The sequence below is a fragment of the Helianthus annuus genome, chromosome 11, assembly GCF_002127325.2.
Source record: "Helianthus annuus cultivar XRQ/B chromosome 11, HanXRQr2.0-SUNRISE, whole genome shotgun sequence".
Taxonomy (NCBI): Eukaryota; Viridiplantae; Streptophyta; class Magnoliopsida; order Asterales; family Asteraceae; genus Helianthus; species Helianthus annuus.
Genome location: NC_035443.2, coordinates 144895378 through 144914886, shown reverse-complemented (window position 1 = coordinate 144914886; position 19509 = coordinate 144895378). Strand labels below are relative to the sequence as shown.

Genomic DNA, 19509 nt, shown 5'->3' with positions numbered 1-19509 from the left:
GGTTAAAAAAAAGACAAATGGTATTGCTTTGGGTCCAAAGGATTCATTCTACTTAAACACATCTTCAAAGTTCAAATGATTAGATTATGAAAGTTCTTAGATGCCAAACCAACTATCATTCTTGTGCAAATGCTATAAAAAAGGGTTATTGGATTTTATTATCACAAATTATTAGCTATTGGCCGTTGCCACCTCCAATTATCACTTTAACGCTCGCCACCCCCAACTTAACACTTAGTGTGTTCTGTCACCATGTCGTTAACTGATCAGTAACTTTTGATCATGTTACTATACTTTTGGGGGTGTTCTAAGATCCCTAAAACCTTCTAAGATCTCTATGACACCCCCAAAAGTATAGTAACAGGATCAAAAGTTAGTGATAAGTTAACGACGTGGTGATAGAACATACTAAGTGTTAAGTTGGCGGTGACGGGCGTCAAAGTAATAGTTGAGGGTGGCAACCACCAATAGCTAATAGTTGGGGGGGTGATAAAATCCAATAACCCTATAAAAAACTATATCTTCAAGGATTGATTTTAAACAAATTGTGTAATGAATTTATATAATCTTGAAATGAATGGTCGATAGTGTTTCCTACCAACCATTCTGACCCCTAAACTTTTAATAGATTATAATTTTAACCCTAGAATCTATTTCATTTTAAAATTTTTAGCTTCTCTAAACTTTTGACAAATGACAATTTCAACTCTATACTTCTAACTCATTTTAAAACTTTTGGTTTTTTCACTTTACATCCTTAAACTTTTGACTTGAAACACTATTAGCCCTCATCTTTAAGTAAGTTATACACTCATTTCTAAATTTTGGTTATTGACAACTTTGACCCGCCAACCTTTTATTTATTACTATATATATTAAAAGGCATGGTCGTGGTTCCGGCCATGCCTTTTTCATTTGAGCCCCTTACTTAATAGATTTTATACATCCAACCCTTGTCTTTTGATAAGTGACATGTTGACCTTTAACTTTTGGTAATTGTTAACTTTGACACCCCATTTTTTTCTACTTAATAACTTCACACCTCATCTTCTCCAATATTTTAATTCTTTTGTTTAAATTACTTTTATGACTTTACACCGCAACGTGCGAGACGTACTCTTCGTTATCTATGCCTAACCATGTTAATGTCATGAATTCAAAGTGTGTGACAAAGTAAAAAAAATAAGCCATGTTACGTGTGCGGGCATCACAAGTTAATATCATCAGTGTAACGCATGTAACGAAGTCACAAACATTATGTTGCCGCCGCAACGCGCGACACAGGTAAATATCTAGTATTCACAAAAAGACCCTTGTTTTTTGACACAATGGTCCAAAGATCATTGTGTGTTTTTTTCTCTTTTGCATTTTACACAAGAACCGTGTCCAGCATAATATCAAGCGTTACATACAACGTTTCAAGAAAACATAACACCAAAAAAAAAATGTAATTTCAGGGTCAGTTTCATCAATAAGTGCAAATTCTAAAACAAAAACATTAAAAATCTCGTGCATAAGTGACCTAAAACGAAACAATATAAAACGCGCATCAAAGCAGGCTAAGTAATGTATCAGTTACATACTTCATCTCAACTTCTGGTTTGTTGTGTCTTTCAACTTCTAGATAGGGAAAGTTCTGCAAGAAGAATATAAGTATATAACATATTAGAGAAAATGTACGTGTTTGTAAAGATACATTTTAGCACACGTTTAGATGAAACCCAAAAGAGAGAAAACACATACAAAAATGTATACACGTGTGTGGAGAGAAAATGTGATATTATGTAACAAATTTCAAGGTTACAACTTACAATAGGTTGTTTTTATTAGAGATTCTAACAATTTGCCATTAAATTGACAACTAGTAAATTAAACAAACATACCTAGTAATTTCCTAAAAGATAGACTGCTCCCGTTGTGTAACATCCCATAATTTATAAAATAGGATGCTCTAACATTTAAAAGTATTAAATAATTAGTTATGGTAATTGTATTAAAACCTAAAGAAAGTTTATAAAATAAGGAATGGGTTATAAGGGTTAATAAACCTAACTTGGGGGTTGGTAGTGTAACATTTGGAAAGTAATGAGATAAAAAAATCAAAAACCCAGTATCTCTGGGTTATGTGGGTCGCTACCAGGAGGCAAGAATCTCATCAATTAACATCAAAATTCAGCAAGATTGTGAAGGATTCTAGTCATAAATCGAATGTTTGTGCTTAATTATTGTCTAATCCAAGAGTTTTGAGCATAAGGTAAGATAGAATCTCAAATTTTGATGCATGTTGATGAACTAGGGTTTATACCAATCTGTAAATCAGTATGAAATTTAGTTGCATGCGAGTTAGAATCATTATGTAGAGGATGTATTGTACTAGAAATTTGATTTACTAAAGACTTGGGAAAAACCCACTTGTTCTAGCATGATGATGAGTGTGTATGTGATTAGTTGAGTAATTTTCAGGTATAATTGTATAATTGGTAGATTATATTGTGTAGAATGAACATTTGAGCAAAATTGGTTGAATATGTGAAATATGATGTATTCTAGTGGATTTATGCATAAGCTATGTGTACATAAGGCTTAAGAAGTTGTACGCACATTAGGTGTTTGATGAAATGTCTCAATGATAATCTAAGTAGTCTTGAATAAATCATGAGTGAATGGTTTCGTATGTTGAAAGTTAATGTATTGTAAATTGTTATATGAGTAGCATTGATACTTGAAAGTATGGTTATGAATGTAAGGACTATGATCTAAATAAGAACGAATACGTGTAGGATCGAAAGAAGAAGGAGCTAGTTCCGGATCACAAACAAAGGCACAAGATCGAGGTAAGTTCGTTACTTACATGTTTAGTTGTGAGTTTATTAATTTGTCCCTTTGATAATTGATTTTCAAATTAAAGTCATTGTTTCGATTGAGATTGAGATAGTGAAGGAAGGAGTCCGTATCGGTCCATGTCGAATGGGTCGGTTCGGGTTCGAATGAGAATGAAATTAGGGGAAGTTTTCTCCATGATCCGTACTAAACGGGTTAATGGAAGTGAATGAGAAATAGTTATGCCAAATCGACTAGAATGAATTGGGGAAAAGAAATAAGAATGATTGGTAAGATATCTAGTAGAACCGTGAATACGAATTGTAATGGAACGAAAATGCCATGTATTATTCACTAATATAATTTGTTGGATGATTGTAGGTAAAGCACAAGTATAAAGTCATCGCGTCGCTCGGATACGAACACACCTTGATCACCCGTGATGCGCTTCCGCAACTTTTGTAGTAACCTTATTAGTTAAAAGCTCTTGTTAAAGTTAGTGGTGTTGAAGTTTTGAACTTTAACTAGATGTTTGTGAATATTTAAGTATCTTAAACTTGATCTTTTGAAACGGTAGTTTAAATGTTAAGGTCTTTCTTATGTTTTTCTGAAAGTGTCGTTATTTGAGTATTTTGATATATTATAAACAGGGAAATTGTTCAAAATGCGAACGGGTCATGCCCAAATTTTAAACTTTGGTGATTTAATTATGTGTCGTTTTTCTAACTTCGAGCATGAAATTAGAGGGTGTCACACGTTGATTCCCACAACTAGACAAAACCTTTTTTTTACAAATACAAATACCATATGGTACCTACTAGTAGCAGAAGACGAAAGACTAGTAAAGAAAAGAAAAGAAAAGAAGAGAGGACATACTCAGTGCACGGACCGCCCTAAAAGAGTTGTAAGACAGGCCAAGACCATCTACGCAAACATACGAGAAATCTGTATTCCTTAAAAATCCCTAACCTTTATCCTACTTCTCCAAGAACGTCTCTTATCACCGACAGTTAGGAAATTAGATGCCACGACTAACAAATCACATGTATTAGCTAAAAACTAAAAATGTATTCAAAATATAGTCAAGATTGACTGCCCTTTTTCAAGCGTCTTCCACACTCACACCAACCTGTGTATAAATCTATCAATTAGGTTATTATCCATCCCTCATCACATAAAGACACTAGAATTTGTTGAACCTCAAACCAAGGATCTATGCAGTGACGAATCTAGGCCAAAAATTCAGAGGTATCCCAATTTTTTTTTTTTTTTTTGGATCAGGAGTACCCTTTGAATAAAACTGGAAAAAAAAAAAAAAATTTACACGTAGATGGAACTCAGGGGTAGCCCGTGCTACCCCTGGATCTATGGAAAATAAATACTCGATTCCATGACGAAATATGTAACCTCAATTATCACTTTGGCCAAGACATAATCATTCATCAGGTTCTTCATGTCACTGCAAGCCAGATGCAATCTCAATGAGCTTGCCTGTACGAATGATTAGTCACTAGTATAATAAACACATTAAAAGTTATCGAAAAAAGTATCCGACCTGCCGGATTCGAACCAGCGACCTAAGGATGGCTTTGAGATGATACCCACTACAGTCCTCCGCTCTACCAACTGAGCTAAGGTCGGTTTGTTGTTTTATTTGAGCAAAGTTAATATCTATTTGAATAAATTATATTATAAAGACAAAGATTTAAGTGTTAGTGATTAAGTCATCAAACTATAAATAATTATTTTAGAGCTTTGCTTAAGTGGAATGATTATATATATACACTAGGTTATAACCCCGTGTATTACACGGGGTTAAATAAATAAATTTTATATACTAATAATAAAATAATATATCTTTAAAAACCTTATTTCTTTAAAACCACGTGTATTACGCATGTTGAATAAATGTAATATTGTCTTCCAAATAATAAAATAACACATCTTTAAAAAAACATCATTTATTACACGGGTTGAATAAATGTAATTTTATATATCAAATAATTAGAAATTACATCTTTAAAAATATGTGCATTACACGGTTTGAATAAATGTAATTTTCTATACTAAATTAAAAAAAAGATATATTCTTAAAAAACTCCATGTATTGTACGAATTGAATAAATCTAATTTTATATATCAAATAATAAAAAGTTATATCTTAAAAAACCTCATGTATTACATGGGTCGAGTAAATGTAATTTTGTATAGTGAAAATAAAAATAGTTAATATATTAATACAAAGTTTGGTTTTCGTGATAAAAATACATTAGTCTGTTGTTGCAAAATTTGTTAACAAAGTCTCAATAAATTTGACTCTTTATTTAAAACTACGTAAATGTATAAATGATAAATAATATTAGTTAATTTTATTTTAAGTTTCGTAAAATCTATTTGATACCAAACTAAACAAAACATTCAAATATAATTAATTCAAATAAATAATATTATAAAGAGTAAATTACGATTTTGGCCCCTGTGGTTATACCACTTTTACCCTTTTGGCCCAAAAAAGAATCTTTTAACATCTGAGCCCCCAACGTTTTTTTCCTAACCCTTTTAGCCCCTAAAAGTAAATGGATGAGGTTAGTGTTAGGGGCCAAAAGGGTTAGAAAAAAAAGACGTTGGGTGCTTAGATGTTAAAAAATTTCTTTTTGGGCTAAAAGGGTAAAAGTGATATAACCAATTAACCATAGGGGTCAAAATCGTAATTTACTCTATTTTAAATGAGAAGGAGATTAAACTAAATAATAATTATCCATAAGATATTAAACTAATAATATTTAGTATGAGAGTTATCTATAATATAAGATATTAAATTAAATAATATTTAGTTGGAGAGTTATCTATAATTAATTAGAAGAAATTAAATTAAAATAATAATTATCTATAAGAGATTGACTAATATTATGACAAGTGTCCCGAAAGTGGTTTCTTTTATTATATAGTATAGATAAGAACTAACAATAATGAAAATGGCATTAAATATGACATCAAATGGAATTGTTATTTGTTCAAATAATTGTCCATATTTTTAACAATCTAATGCATTTCAACAGAAGTCCCAACATTTTCTTGTTCATGGAAGACCGACACAATATGGCCTTTGTCACCAACAAATGCGTGTTTATCCATCACTATGCAATATTAACAGTTTAACGCTAAGTCAAACTAAGGGAAAACTGTATTGAGCTTGTTATAGTGCTTGTCGAGAGAGCCCTAAACAACCTCGCCAACACGGACCAGGCAAACCATGAGCCAGAACGACAAATCAACCAAAAGGTATGCGCAACACTCAAACGTTGAACATTTGAACCAAGGGGGTCAAACCTTACATGCTTCGTTCAAAGGCTTACATTACTATTGTTTCTGTAATCCTAACTAACATATTATTACTTACTAGTGAAAATGTGCAATCTCTAGTTATTCTTCAGCAAAGTATGCTCATGCATCATCTTCATAACAGTACAAAGCATTTTTTTAAATAAAAAAGTAGCATTTTTTTAATAGAAAACTAACATGAACATGGGCCGAGATCGATAGTTATTCATAAACATTCAATCCAAATAGTTCACCAAGACACTAATAACAAAACAGGAAAATGAATCTGTAGTACACATTTTTGGGACCTCAACATTTGACCTTTGACCCGAATCTGTCCTAAATCCAGATATATTGTTGTAAAGATATGTTCTAGCAAACGTTTAGATGAACCCAAATGGGAGAAAATGTATACATGTGTGTTGAGAGAAAATATGATATTATCTAATGAATTTTGAGGTTACAATAGGTTGTCTTTATAAGAAATTCTAACAATTTGCCATCAATATGACAACTAACAAATCAAATACGACAAAAAAAAGTGAAGGATGTTGTATGCTCAAGATTATGACATATGATGTTTATAATTATCAACAGTAAAATGTCATTTTTGTCCCTGAGGTTTGGCCACTTTTGTGACTTTCATGCAAAGAAGAATATCACATACTATAGAAAACGTATCTTGTTGTGAAAATACGTTCCAGCAAACGTTTAAGTGAAACCCAAATGGGAGAAAACACATACAAAAATGTATACATGCGCGTTGAGAGAAAATATGATGTTATGTAATGAATTTTGAGGTTACACTAAGTTGTTTTTATAAGAGATTATAACAATTTGCCATCAAACTCACAACTAGTAAATTAAACAAACAAACATACCTAGTAATATCCTAAAAGATAGAAAGACTGCTCCCAATGAGTTCCACAACCAGACAAAACCTTTTTTTTCTTTTTTTACCAATACAAATAACACAAGGTACCTACTAGTAGGAGAAGAAGAAAGACTAGAAAAAAAAGGAAATACACATAGCACGAACCGCCTTAAAAGGAACTAAACGATGTAAGAGTGTAAGACACGCAAATACCATCTATGCAACTACGAAAAATCTGTAATCCTTAACCTTACCCTAAGTCTCCGAGAACTCCTCCTATCACCGACAATTAGAAAATTAGATGCCATGACTAATAAATAGCACGTATTAAATAAAAATTAAAAAATATTCAAACGCAAGTCAAGATTTGCCGCCCTTTTTCACGCATATTCCACACTCACACCATCCGTATATGAATATGTTAATTGGGTTATCCGTCCCTCATCACACAAAGACACCAGAATTTGTTAAATCTGAAACTACGGACCTATGGTGTTTAATTGTGTATCAATTACAGACTTTCAGAATATAGACTAGATTCCATAATTCCACGAAATATGTAACCTTCTTAACAATTTGTAAGTTATCACTTTTACCAAGACATGATAATTCATCAGGTGTCAACATGTAAAAAGGACGAATGGGGTTGCCTAATCACTAAAATAAACACATTATAAGTTTTTGAAAAAGTATCCGACCTGCCGGATTCGAACCAGCGACCTAAGGATTATCTGTGAACGCACTACAGTCCTCCGCTGTACCAACTGAGCTAAGGTCGGTTTGTTGTTTTACTTGAGCAAAGTTGATATCTAATTGAATAAATTATATTATTGTATTATATGTGCAATGTCACTCACACACAAAGACAGAGATTCAAGTGTTAATGATCAAGTAATAAAATTTTAAAATAATTTATTTTAGAGCTTTGCTTAAGTGGTATGATTATCTATATATACTTAAAAATTTAGTTATATCAATTTTTTTACAACCTTCATTATGAGCCTCTTAAATACATTTGTGTCTTTCAAGTTGTAATTGCCTATTAATTTATCTATAGTTCAAGTAGGTCCCACATTTTTTTATTTTTAAAATAAATATAATATATACTTAAACTCAACCCAAACCCACCCACCCCACCCCATCTTCTTCATCCTGGCCGGCATCGGAGTTTCAGTTCATCAACGGAACTTCAATTGGATTGAGACCACCGCAAGACGACATAAAAACCCTAGCACTGTCATCATCGTGCATCGTACCCACGACCGTCATCCATGTATCAGGTCACCGTAAAATCGAAGGTTTTTTTGGAACCCTAAATCAACCATTGTCATCTCTCTCTATATAATAAAGAATTTGACTTTTGAATGTTAAATGTTTAATCTGCAAATTCTCAATTGAATCAAAGCTAGGGCATGAAACGAAACAATTAATCAATGCGATGTTAAATTAAAACCGCATTTCACATAACGTTCACAACATACTTTAAGGTGTACATTGGGCCGAACGAGTAAACTTCCGTTTTGCTCCCTGTGGTTTGATCACTTTAATGGTTTTGCTCCAAACCTTTAAAAATAGCCATTTTGCTTCCTGATGTTTCGGGTTTTTTGCCAGTTTGCTCCCCGCCTCTAACTCCATCCTAATTGTTTGTGTTTCCATTTTGCTCCCCGTAGGGAGCAAACTGGCAACAAAACCAAAATATCAGGGAGTAAAATGGCTATTTTTAAAGGTTTGGGGCAAAACCGTTAAAGTGACCAAACCACGGGGAGCAAAACGGAAGTTTACTCGGGCCGAACCCTTACAATACCGCACACCCTTGATTAATTTGTTCTTTTTAGAACAAAACCAAAATATTAGGGAGTAAAATGGCTATTTTTAAAGGTTTGGGACAAAACCGTTAAAGTGACCAAACCACAGGGAGCAAAACGGAAGTTTACTCGGGCCGAACCCTTACAATGCCGCACACCCTTGATTAATTTGTTCTTTTTTAAATTGTTAGTTACGAGGAAAAATATATATACTTAAAAATTTAGTTATATCAACTTTTTTACAACCTTCATTATTGTACATTGGGCCGCACCCTTACAATGCCGCACACCCTTGATTAATTTGTTCTTTTTTAAAATTGTTAGTTACGAGGAAAAATAGGTAATGGTTTTTTAAGGTTCATTAATGATACTATATTTAGGTTAGCCACACAACTCTAAAATATGTATTTAAATCAAATTAAAAGAATTAAACTTTTTATAAATCATGTGGTGTCCAAAGCCATATAAATGAACCATCACATTCATAATTAATAGTGTACAAGTGGTAGGTATTTCTTAATAAATTGTTCTCTTTTATAAAGTCTAACATTATATAAAAACCAATTCAAGAAACTCTAACTACAAGCTAGGATACCAAAAGTCGTTTTAAAATTAATTAAATTGCATTGTTTTATTGTGCCTCTTTGAATATCCTTGTCATTTAATATCATTCATTAGGATATGATTAATTTGTAGACAGTTGAACGGTCTTTGGTTATGCTATAAGATTGTCGGCTTTGTTATGTTTGTAGGTTCATAGTTTCCTTTCCTCCTCTATTGCCATGGCCAGCCCCCTTAGTTTGCAAACGTCCGACGGTGGTACAAGCAATCATATGTTCCTTAGTGAACTCCGTGAAGGGAGCACCGGACCTATCATGATAATGGTTTGTAGAAAATGGGACGTGACAAGTGTTAACGGCAGGTACATGAGCACCGACTGTATTGTCACTGACATAAAAGTAGTTTTTTACCCTCTGCTATCCCACATTCTTACGCTTTTCTACTTTTGATTCTGAAACAAAAATCTACGCCTTTATTTGCCCAGGGAGGTGTGATGCATTACACCGCAAGGAATAACATTGCCCACTATTTCTTTGACAAACTCAAAGAGGGCGGTGTATATTTGGTCAACGGTTTCGCCGTGCAACCTACAAATCAGTATCGGGTTCTTAAAGACAGCCCCTTTGTGATTGGGTTGCATGGTTCGACAACTGTGAAGCGGGTTGATGACGGCGGTCGTTTTGAACGCTACCCTTTCCTGCTTACGGCGTTTGAGGATCACCAACCAACCGAAAACAAGTACTTCGTTGGTATGTTTCCTATACCCCACCTGGTATTTGTCGTTTTATTAGGACGTATATTAAATGCAATCTACATCGAAATAAATATAAATCTTTGATAATTATGTTACCGACATTGATATTTACAACAAAAAGGAGTCATGATATTCATAGTTATGATCATCAGAATCCAGGTTTTCTTATTAATGTTATACACATGAGACAAAAATTTTAATGTAACATATTGCGATAGAGTAATATTTAGTTAAAAGAAAATGCTAAAACGGTAATATTAATAGTAATAATATTAATAAATAAATAAATAATAATAATATTTTATATATTTTTTAATAATAATAGTGTTAATACCTTCGATCGAGCTAAGAACACGAGTAGGTAGGCGGCTAGGGGCGGCAGGGCTGCGCCTTTTTGATTAAAGACGCTAATGATTATTATTATTAATAATAGTAATTAATAGTAATATACAAATAGAATAATAATTAGTAATGTTAATAAATGAGTGTGAAAAGAATATTCTAAATTATACATGTTAATTTTTTTAAGACCAGCTTAAAGCAAATTATAGACACGACACAGTTATTACAGTTAGATATTACCGGTTCATATCATCAGTATGCTACGTGTTTTAAAATAATTAATGATGTGATTCATTTAACATAGGTAAAACAGCAAAGTAAAAGTTCCCAAAAAAATGTATTCTGTTTATAAATTTATGTCGTTTTGGTAAGTTGATCATAACAACAACAAAAAAAACTTGGTAACGCATCACTTCGAATGTGTAAAGACATATAAGGGGAGAAGTTGGCTTTTGAAAAAAATAAACTTCGTGTCGTTATAAATGGAAAGGCAACAAAAAAACTTTCAACTATAATTGATTGATTGATTTCCATAAACAATGTACTTGTGCATATTTATTTTTGGATAACCGTCTACATAAATGTTTCGTGCTTTTCCTTCGCAGGCCTGCTTATGTAGATTCGGATTCAGAAGAAACAGTTGACAGTGACCTACATGAAAGGTATACCGTCTGCAGTTAGTGTTTGTAATGAAAACCCGTACTACTTTTCGATGCATATATACGTAAACATAGTATACCATTTTTAATAGTTTTCTTTTCGTTATTTCACTGCAGTCAGTTGGCTGGTGATGGGATTGGGGATGACGGTGGCATGCGTTAGCTAAAGTTTGGTCTATGTGTTATCCAATAAGATAGGAAGGCGTGCGAGAGTTTATGCGTTTTTCCTTTTTCTGTTTCATGTTTTTTTTTCTTGGAAGACATCTTTTTTCACTTCTTTTTGGCCGGCAAGTTTTGCCAAGGAAACAACTTATGGTCCATGGCAGGCCCGACCCGTAGGGTGTGCCGGATGGGCCACCGAACAGGGCCCAAAGCTTTTAGAGGCCCAAAAAAATCTTATTTTATATATTAATTATATATAAATCGAAATATTTAACATATGTTTGTATAACTCAGTTGGCTGAGCCTCTTATTGTTTCACCCAAGATGCAGGTTCGAATCCTGCTTCTCTACATTTTTTAGTTGCTCCTTATTACTAAGGGCCTGTATATACTTTTTTTTTAATCCTGCTTCTCTACATGTTTTTAGTTGCTCCTTATTACTAAGGGCCTGTATATATTTTTTTAAGAGCTGTTTCTTATTACTTGTATTTCTTTCACATAATTAATTAAAGTTCAAGTAATTAATTAAAGTTCAAGTAATTGCTCTTTTGTTGCAATATATAAATTTATGTGTGTGGATTTCTGATTTAGTTAGGCTATGTTTTTTTTAGTGGCAAATGTTACATTAACCGTACTCCTAAACTTCACCAATAAATACTAAAAATAAATTTCTATGTTTTTTTTTCAATCTTAAACGGCCTAGATTTATGAAATAAAAACGTTTTTGGGCCTTTTAAGAATTTTGAATTTGTGATTTTGTGGCCCAATTTGCTTGGATTTAAATGTATGGAGATTTGCGAATAGGGTCCAAACTTTTTATCTCGCACAGGGCCCCAATTTTTTTGTGATTTTCGGAGACGGCGCTGGTCCATGGTTTAATAAAGTTTAAGCACGCCCCTTTATAGGTGTATTGTCTTACATGTTATGCACCGGCCGTGTCAGACGTCTTACCATGAACAAACAATAGCTATTATGCATGCCGTGCATCGCACGGGCTTTCTCCCTAGTATACATAAAAACTAAAAATAATGAAAATGACATTAAATATGGCATCAGAATGTATTTATTTGTTCAAATAATTGTCCATATTTTAAGGATGTAATACATTTTAACAGAAGTCCCAATATTTTTTGTTAATAGAAGACTGACACAATCGCGTTTACCCTTCACTATATGAGCCTGTTATAGCGCTTGTGGAGAGCAGAGGCGGAATCATAGTGTTAGGAGCCGTAGCACGGGCTACGGCTCAACCCCGTATTCGTAGTGTTTTTTTTCGGTTTTATATAAAGGATACCCCTAAAAAATACTACAATACCCTAACCAAAAAATAGGATACTTGATATTACTAAAATCCCTTTCTTTTTTCTAAATTGAAGTTTGTCAAGACGGATTTTAGTATTATTCAAAGAATGGGATTTTAGTAATATCAAGTATCCTATTTTTGGTTAGGGTATTCTAGTATTTTTTGGTTAGGGTATTCTAGTATCCTATTGAAACTAGCTTTGGTTTTACCGGTTGCAACCGCAACCGTTGAAATATATTTTTTTTCTAAATTGAAGTTTGTCAAGACGGATTTACGCAATCGAATGGGCTCGAAATATTTGAATAATGCTATGGTTTGTGCGGTCGAAAAAGAAACTTTTGATAAAGTAAAAGACGATGATGTGATGGAACGATTTCAAGCTATGAAAAAAAAAGAAGAGAACAAATCTATTATGTATTTGTTTTGTTTTATTATATTTATTATTGTTTTTTTATTATTGTATGATTGCACGATAAAAAAAAAATCGGGATACCCCTAAATTAATGGGTTAGTTCCACCACTCGAGGAGAGAGCCCTAAACAACCACGCTAACACGGACCAAGCACACCATGTGCGAGAATGATAAGAATCAACCCAAAGATATGCGCAACACTCGACTTTAACATTTGAACCTAGGGGATTAAACCTTACATGCTTTGTCAAAGACTTACATTAGGCCACTAGGTGTGGGGGTCGTCTAGGCCCGGTTTGGCCCGACGACGCCCCCCAACACCATTTCCCCTATGGTCAACATTGTCATGATCGGCGGGGGCTAGATGTTGAGGACAGACACAAGAAGACAAAAATCTATCCGTTGGAGAATGTAGCCGTTGTAAAAAAAATATTTTTCAATCCCACTATATAAATCTATACTCTTTATTCTCCCACTTTTAACCCAAATCTTTCCAATCTCTCACATTGTTTTAGACACCACCATATCTATACTATATTATAATACATGAGGGAAGGATTCCCAAAAGTTAAGAACTTCTTCCCCCATTATTTATAAATAAACCCCTAGAATGAGGGTAAAGTGGTCTTTTAAACCATAATTATTTTTTAGTCCCTCAATCTATTACATTTAAATCCTTGACATTTAACATAATTATGGGTAATTAGTTACACTCCCCCCCCTCTTTAATTCTTTAATGTATTCCCGCGATATCTTACAACCCGTAATGTTTTAAAAAAATCCGAAGGTACCATGACGATCGACACATTTTTTAAACGTTTCGATAGTTGTCTTTTTAAGTTTCGCCGTGCGTTCATAAAGTACAAATAGCCGATGCGTAAATGTACAATTGATTAAAGCCAACATTTGTTTTTTACCCAAGCCAGCTTTGACCATTACCTAGCTACCGTACATTAACATTTGTTTTTTACCCAAGTTTTTTATTTTGAACGACATTAATAAACTAAAATATTCCCTAATTTTACTTGTACAGAGTCAATTTGTTGTGGCATGTTTAATATAGTAAGTATAGATAAAACTCACAACAAACTTCCTATTAAACATGCCACAACAAACTAAACAGGATATGTGCATCTTATTTTAAAAACTTAAAACTCACAACAAACTTCCTAAATAAATGGATGACCAATCTAAAACTAAATCCTAATGGACTACTATAAATACATAGCAAACACTCACAATTCTACATTTCTATTGCTAAACAGATTTAAAATATGGAGCCAGTTCTGAATTCACTTGATGCGAAAAAACAAGCATGCGATATTGAAAAATCTAAGGCCGGTTCTATTTTATATCGCAATAATGAATAATTGTTTTCTTTTATTTACTTTTATGTGAATACTAACTTATTTGATTTTTCAGATTCAACACACCAATTTAAACACCCCAGTTGTCGAACAAGCTTTTGTTAGTTTTTAAGTAATATTTTCGCTTATAATCTTTCATATTAACAAGTTCGTTATGTTATTATTTGGTGTTTTATTGTAGGATGATGGTGATAATAGTGTTGAAATTATTTCTTATGGTACAATGTTCAGTCCATACAAGTCTAAGCTTCAACGTCAATTTAGTGAAGAGGTAATTTTAAAATTTATTTAATATTTTTTAAATTTTTTAATTCAATATTTGTTCTTTTTTTAAATTTATTTAATCATTTTTTAACTTTTTTATTAAATTTTTGTTTTTTAAGGATCGGAAGTATGAGAATCAAAAGAAAAGATCTAAGAGACTCTCTGAATGGAAATGGGTCGAGGTTATGAATTTAGATGATTCTGAGGACGATGAGAAAGAAGATGAATTAGATGATACTGCTGATTCGAGCACAAACAAAAAAAAAACGGATCAAAAAAGTAGAGATTTTAGATGAAATATATCAAGTGTTTTTATGTTTTTTTCATTTTCAGTTGTTTTTGTTTGATATAGACTATCCCATGAATAATAAAGTTTATTTTATACTTGAAGTTTATGTTTTGTGTTATTTTATTGCACTTATAATTTACAGCTCGATTAAACTAATATACTTTAGTACTTAATCATGTTCGTATTATATAATTTACATGTTCGTACTTGATCATTTCCAAAGAGATAAATTCGATTACCAAGAATGGCCAAAACATGAAAACTACCTCTTGGTTTGGAGTAGATTCAAGATTGTATTTACAAAGCACACTAAACTTATTCAATTTAACAGTCATGTTTCACGAGGATTTCGTATATATCCATTAGTGCCTGCTATAAAAAAAACTGTTGGACGACACGAGATATGAAAAAATAATTATATAATATTATAGATTTTTCGAATAATTTGTATTTCTTAAATAAAAAGATAAAGTTAATAAAGATATAAACTTTTACATCCAATTTTTTTTTATAAAAACTGTTTTATAAAAATATGATTTTTTTAAATATTTATAAAAATGAAATTTAACATTAGTTAAAGGTGTTTAAAACGTACCTACAAGTCACCTACTATTTTTTACTTTTTACTTTTTCAAAAACGAAAATTTTAAAATTAAAGTTTATTGGATGAGTATGATGTGGATATTTAAAAAAGTTATGGACTTTAAACAATAAAATTATAAACTTTATCATTTCACCAACAAAATAAACTTACTTTATAACGATAGCAACTTATTTTTTATTTTTTGTCATTTGTTTAGTATTTTTTATTAACAAACGAATCTTTACAAGTTTAAAACAATTTTTCTATACTTTATTTATTATTAATTTTTATAACAAAACAAACTTTGATATTTAGTAGATAGAAGATAAACTATGTTCCAAAATTTTAGGAATTATTTAATACTAATTTACGGATTAGTAGATAGATAGTAAACTATATCCCAAAATTTTAGGAATTATTTAATACTAATTTACGATATTTAGTAGATAAATAGTAAACTATGTCCCAAAATTGTAGGAATTATAAGTCAACTAATAAAAAAATAATTATTGCAGTTATTCTTGAATATTAATCTAATAATTTGCATTTTTTAATTAAAAAGTAATAAAGTAATAAACTTTAAAGCTAAACTAAAAAACTGAACTTAATATGATATAAAGTTGATAAAAAAATAATTATTTTATAAACATTTTTATAACAAGTAATATAAATAAAATACTCCAGAAATTTACAATCTTTACTAGATAAATTCTAAACTGGGTTCCAAACTTTTAGGAATTATAAGTTCAACTATATTGTTATAGATAATATTAGTCAGTTCTAAAATAATTATTTACCAACTTGACTAGATACATAGTAGTAGATTGTGTTGCATATTTTTAGGGATTATTAGGTAAAAGTAGACTCATATAGATAAGATTAGTTAGGAACTAAAAATTTGAACTTAGTATGATATAAAGTTAATAAAGATATAAACTCTTATCATCTTATTTTTTATAAAAACAGTTTATGAAATCTTATAAAAATATAAATTTTTTATATTTGTAAAAACCCGAAATTTAACAATTTAAGTTAAAGCTCTAAAACGTACTTACGAGTCAAATACTATTTTTTATTTTTATAAAAACGAAAATTTTAAACTTAAAGTTTATTGGATGAGTACTATGTGGATATTTATAAAAAGTTATGAACTTTAAAGAATAAAATTATACTTTATAATTTAACCAATAAAATAAACAAACTTTACAATTACAACAACTTATCTTTTATTTTTTGTCTTTTGATTATTAATTTTTATACAAAAAAAAACAATCTTTTTTGTCTTTTGGTTATTATTTTTTTATAAAAGAACAAAACTTTTACATATGTGTAAACTTATGACATATATCCACCACAATAATGTTATCATAAATATTATACGAATAAGAAAACTACCAGAAACGAGTTTTGCAATGCAAAGTGTCGCCCCCGCCGCATCGCGCGGGCACCCTACTAGATTTTATAAAAATACAGGCATGTCTTCTTCTTCATCGTGGTGTTCGTCATCTTCGGGTGAGGACGAATTATTTTTTGCGAACTTTGTTATGCACGCAGCGCAAATGATCATGGAGGAAGAGGAAGAGGAAGAAACGTCTTCTCAACAGCTAACTAGGGCCGCCGCCTTAAACCGAGACCAAGAAGGTATTTAATTTTTTTAGTGTATGCATTTAAATTTAATAATGTATTTAATTTTTTTAGTGTTAATAATGAATTTAATTTATTTATTTTTCGTTGTTAATATTTAGCTGGCCATGATAGTTTAGTGGCCGATTATTTTGCCGACGAACCTATGTACATGGACGCGATGTTTAGACGTCGGTTCTGAATGAGTCGTCGACTGTTCTTACATATAGCAGACGACTTGGCGCAGTCTGATCCGTTTTTTACACTTCGATACGACGCTAGGGGCCATAGGGGATTCACCACTTTACATATATGTACGGCGGCCATTCGCCAACTGGCATACGGGACGACACCCGATTCGTTGGACGAGTATTTAAGGATGTCCGAAAGAACTTCACGTGAATGTTTGCACAGGTTTTGCTAATGGATCGTGAAGTTATATAACAAGAAATATCTGCGGAAACCAAACGCAAACGACGTCCAAAAATTATATCAAGCACACGAAGAAAGACATGGTTTTCCAGGAATGCTCGGAAGCATTGATTGCATGCACTGGCCATGGCAGAACTGCCCTACTGCCTGGCAAGGTCAATATACTCGGGGCGATCATGGTCATCCAACTATAATACTAGAGGCTGTTGCATCACATGATCTCTGATCTCTGGATTTGGCATGCTTTTTTTGGTCTGCTTGGTTCACTTAACGACCTTAACATCATCTACCAGTCACATATATTTGACGATGTAACAGCAGGAACAGGTCCAAACACCAGTTTTACGGTTTTGGGGGTGGAATACAGGCGCGGTTACTACCTTGCGGATGGAATATACCCAACGTACTCTACAATCGTTAAAACTATTCCGCACTCGACAGACGATAAAAGAAAGAACTTTGCCAAGTTTCAAGAGGGGGAGAGAAAAGATATTGAACGGTGTTTTGGGCTTCTACAAAAAATGGCATATCATTGAACATCCAGCACGTTCTTTTACACCACAGAGGTTGCGATACATTATGTATGCTTGTATCTTGCTGCATAACATGATCATCAAAGACGAAGGTAGAGCGATTTGTGACTACGACGAAAACGCGCCTAACGGGAATTCTGTTCTAGTGACTGCAGAACAACAAGATTTAAACGGATTCTCTCTACGTAACGATTACACACATCAAAACCTACAAGCGGACTTGGTGGAGTATATTTGGAACAACGCACAAAACAAACCTAATGACGACATGTCGGATGAAGACTAGTAGTTTTTATATTTTTTTTTAAGATTAGGTTGGTTTTTTAATGTACTGTTAGAATTATTATTTATTTTAGAGTTTAAATTAATTTTAGTTTTATATATATATATATATATATATATATAGAGGGTAAGGATAGTGTAAAAAGTGCTCAAAGTGTGAGAAGTGTATTATAACACTATATATAATACTATATAACACCATATAAACACCATATAACAATATGTAACACCATATAATACCATATAACACTATGTAACACTATATATCATTATATAACAAATATAACACTATACATCTATCATAGACATGCTATCAGACAACCTATAGTGTTATATTTGTTATATAATGAATATTGTGTTACATAGTGTTATATGGTATTATATGGTGTTACATATTGTTATACGCTGTTTATATGGTGTTATATAATATTATATATTGTGTTATAATACACTTCTCACACTTTAAGCACTTTTTACAGGATCCTCTACCTATATATATATTGCATATTTAATTTGCCAAAATTAAAAAAATAAATAAATTAACTAGGCGGGGTAGGGTCATCAACCATTTCCTTGGGTGGAGGCTTGGAGGGGCATCCTCCAAGGACTATGACGTGGCACTGAGGTGGAGCGTCATCCTCCAAGGACTATCATCCTCTCATACAATTATCAAACTTGGTGAAAAGTGGTTCAAGGATTTGTTCTTATTTTTGTCTTTTTGTATATTTTTATACTTTAACCCATCAACTTTTAGCATTAATACTTACAACCCCTTAGCTTTTTAAAAACTTTGTAATCGAGTTTTACGTGTTTAGTGTTTATTTTTATGTACATGTTGGTATAAATTTAAGTTGATTTACATTTCGACGTAAATTTTCCCTAGAAATGAGTCGGGTCAAATATAATATGTTCTTATGCTTATTATTATGTAAGTTTTCGGTTGGTCTATATTTTGACGTAAATTTTATTTTATTTTTTCCGGAAAATGAGACGGGTCAAATATAATACGTATTCGTGCTTATTTTATGTACGTTTTCATTTGATCTACGTTTTGACGTAAATTTTTTCGAAATGCCGCGACAATGCGCGGGGTAATTTACTAGTTGTTTCTATAATCCTAACTA

General features: G+C 32.0%; 1 long non-coding RNA gene and 2 other non-coding genes across 4 annotated transcripts; 1 reads left to right on the top strand and 2 right to left on the bottom strand.

Annotated features, from left to right (window-relative positions):
- The first annotated feature begins 2115 nt into the window (after positions 1-2115).
- On the top strand, positions 2116-3424 carry LOC110883209. 2 transcript variants are annotated; one of them, XR_002560401.2, is made up of 3 exons: positions 2116-2254; positions 2781-2834; positions 3202-3424. It is a non-coding gene; the product is annotated as an uncharacterized LOC110883209 (long non-coding RNA). The 2 variants fall into 2 exon arrangements; XR_004871041.1 differs by having other exon boundaries at positions 2781-3424.
- Positions 3425-4369: 945 nt separating this feature from the next.
- TRNAY-GUA lies at positions 4370-4461 on the bottom strand. The gene is given in 2 exon segments: positions 4370-4405; positions 4425-4461. It is a non-coding gene; the product is annotated as a tRNA-Tyr (tRNA).
- Positions 4462-7707: 3246 nt separating this feature from the next.
- On the bottom strand, positions 7708-7794 carry TRNAY-GUA. The gene is given in 2 exon segments: positions 7708-7743; positions 7758-7794. It is a non-coding gene; the product is annotated as a tRNA-Tyr (tRNA).
- Positions 7795-19509: the final 11715 nt, after the last annotated feature.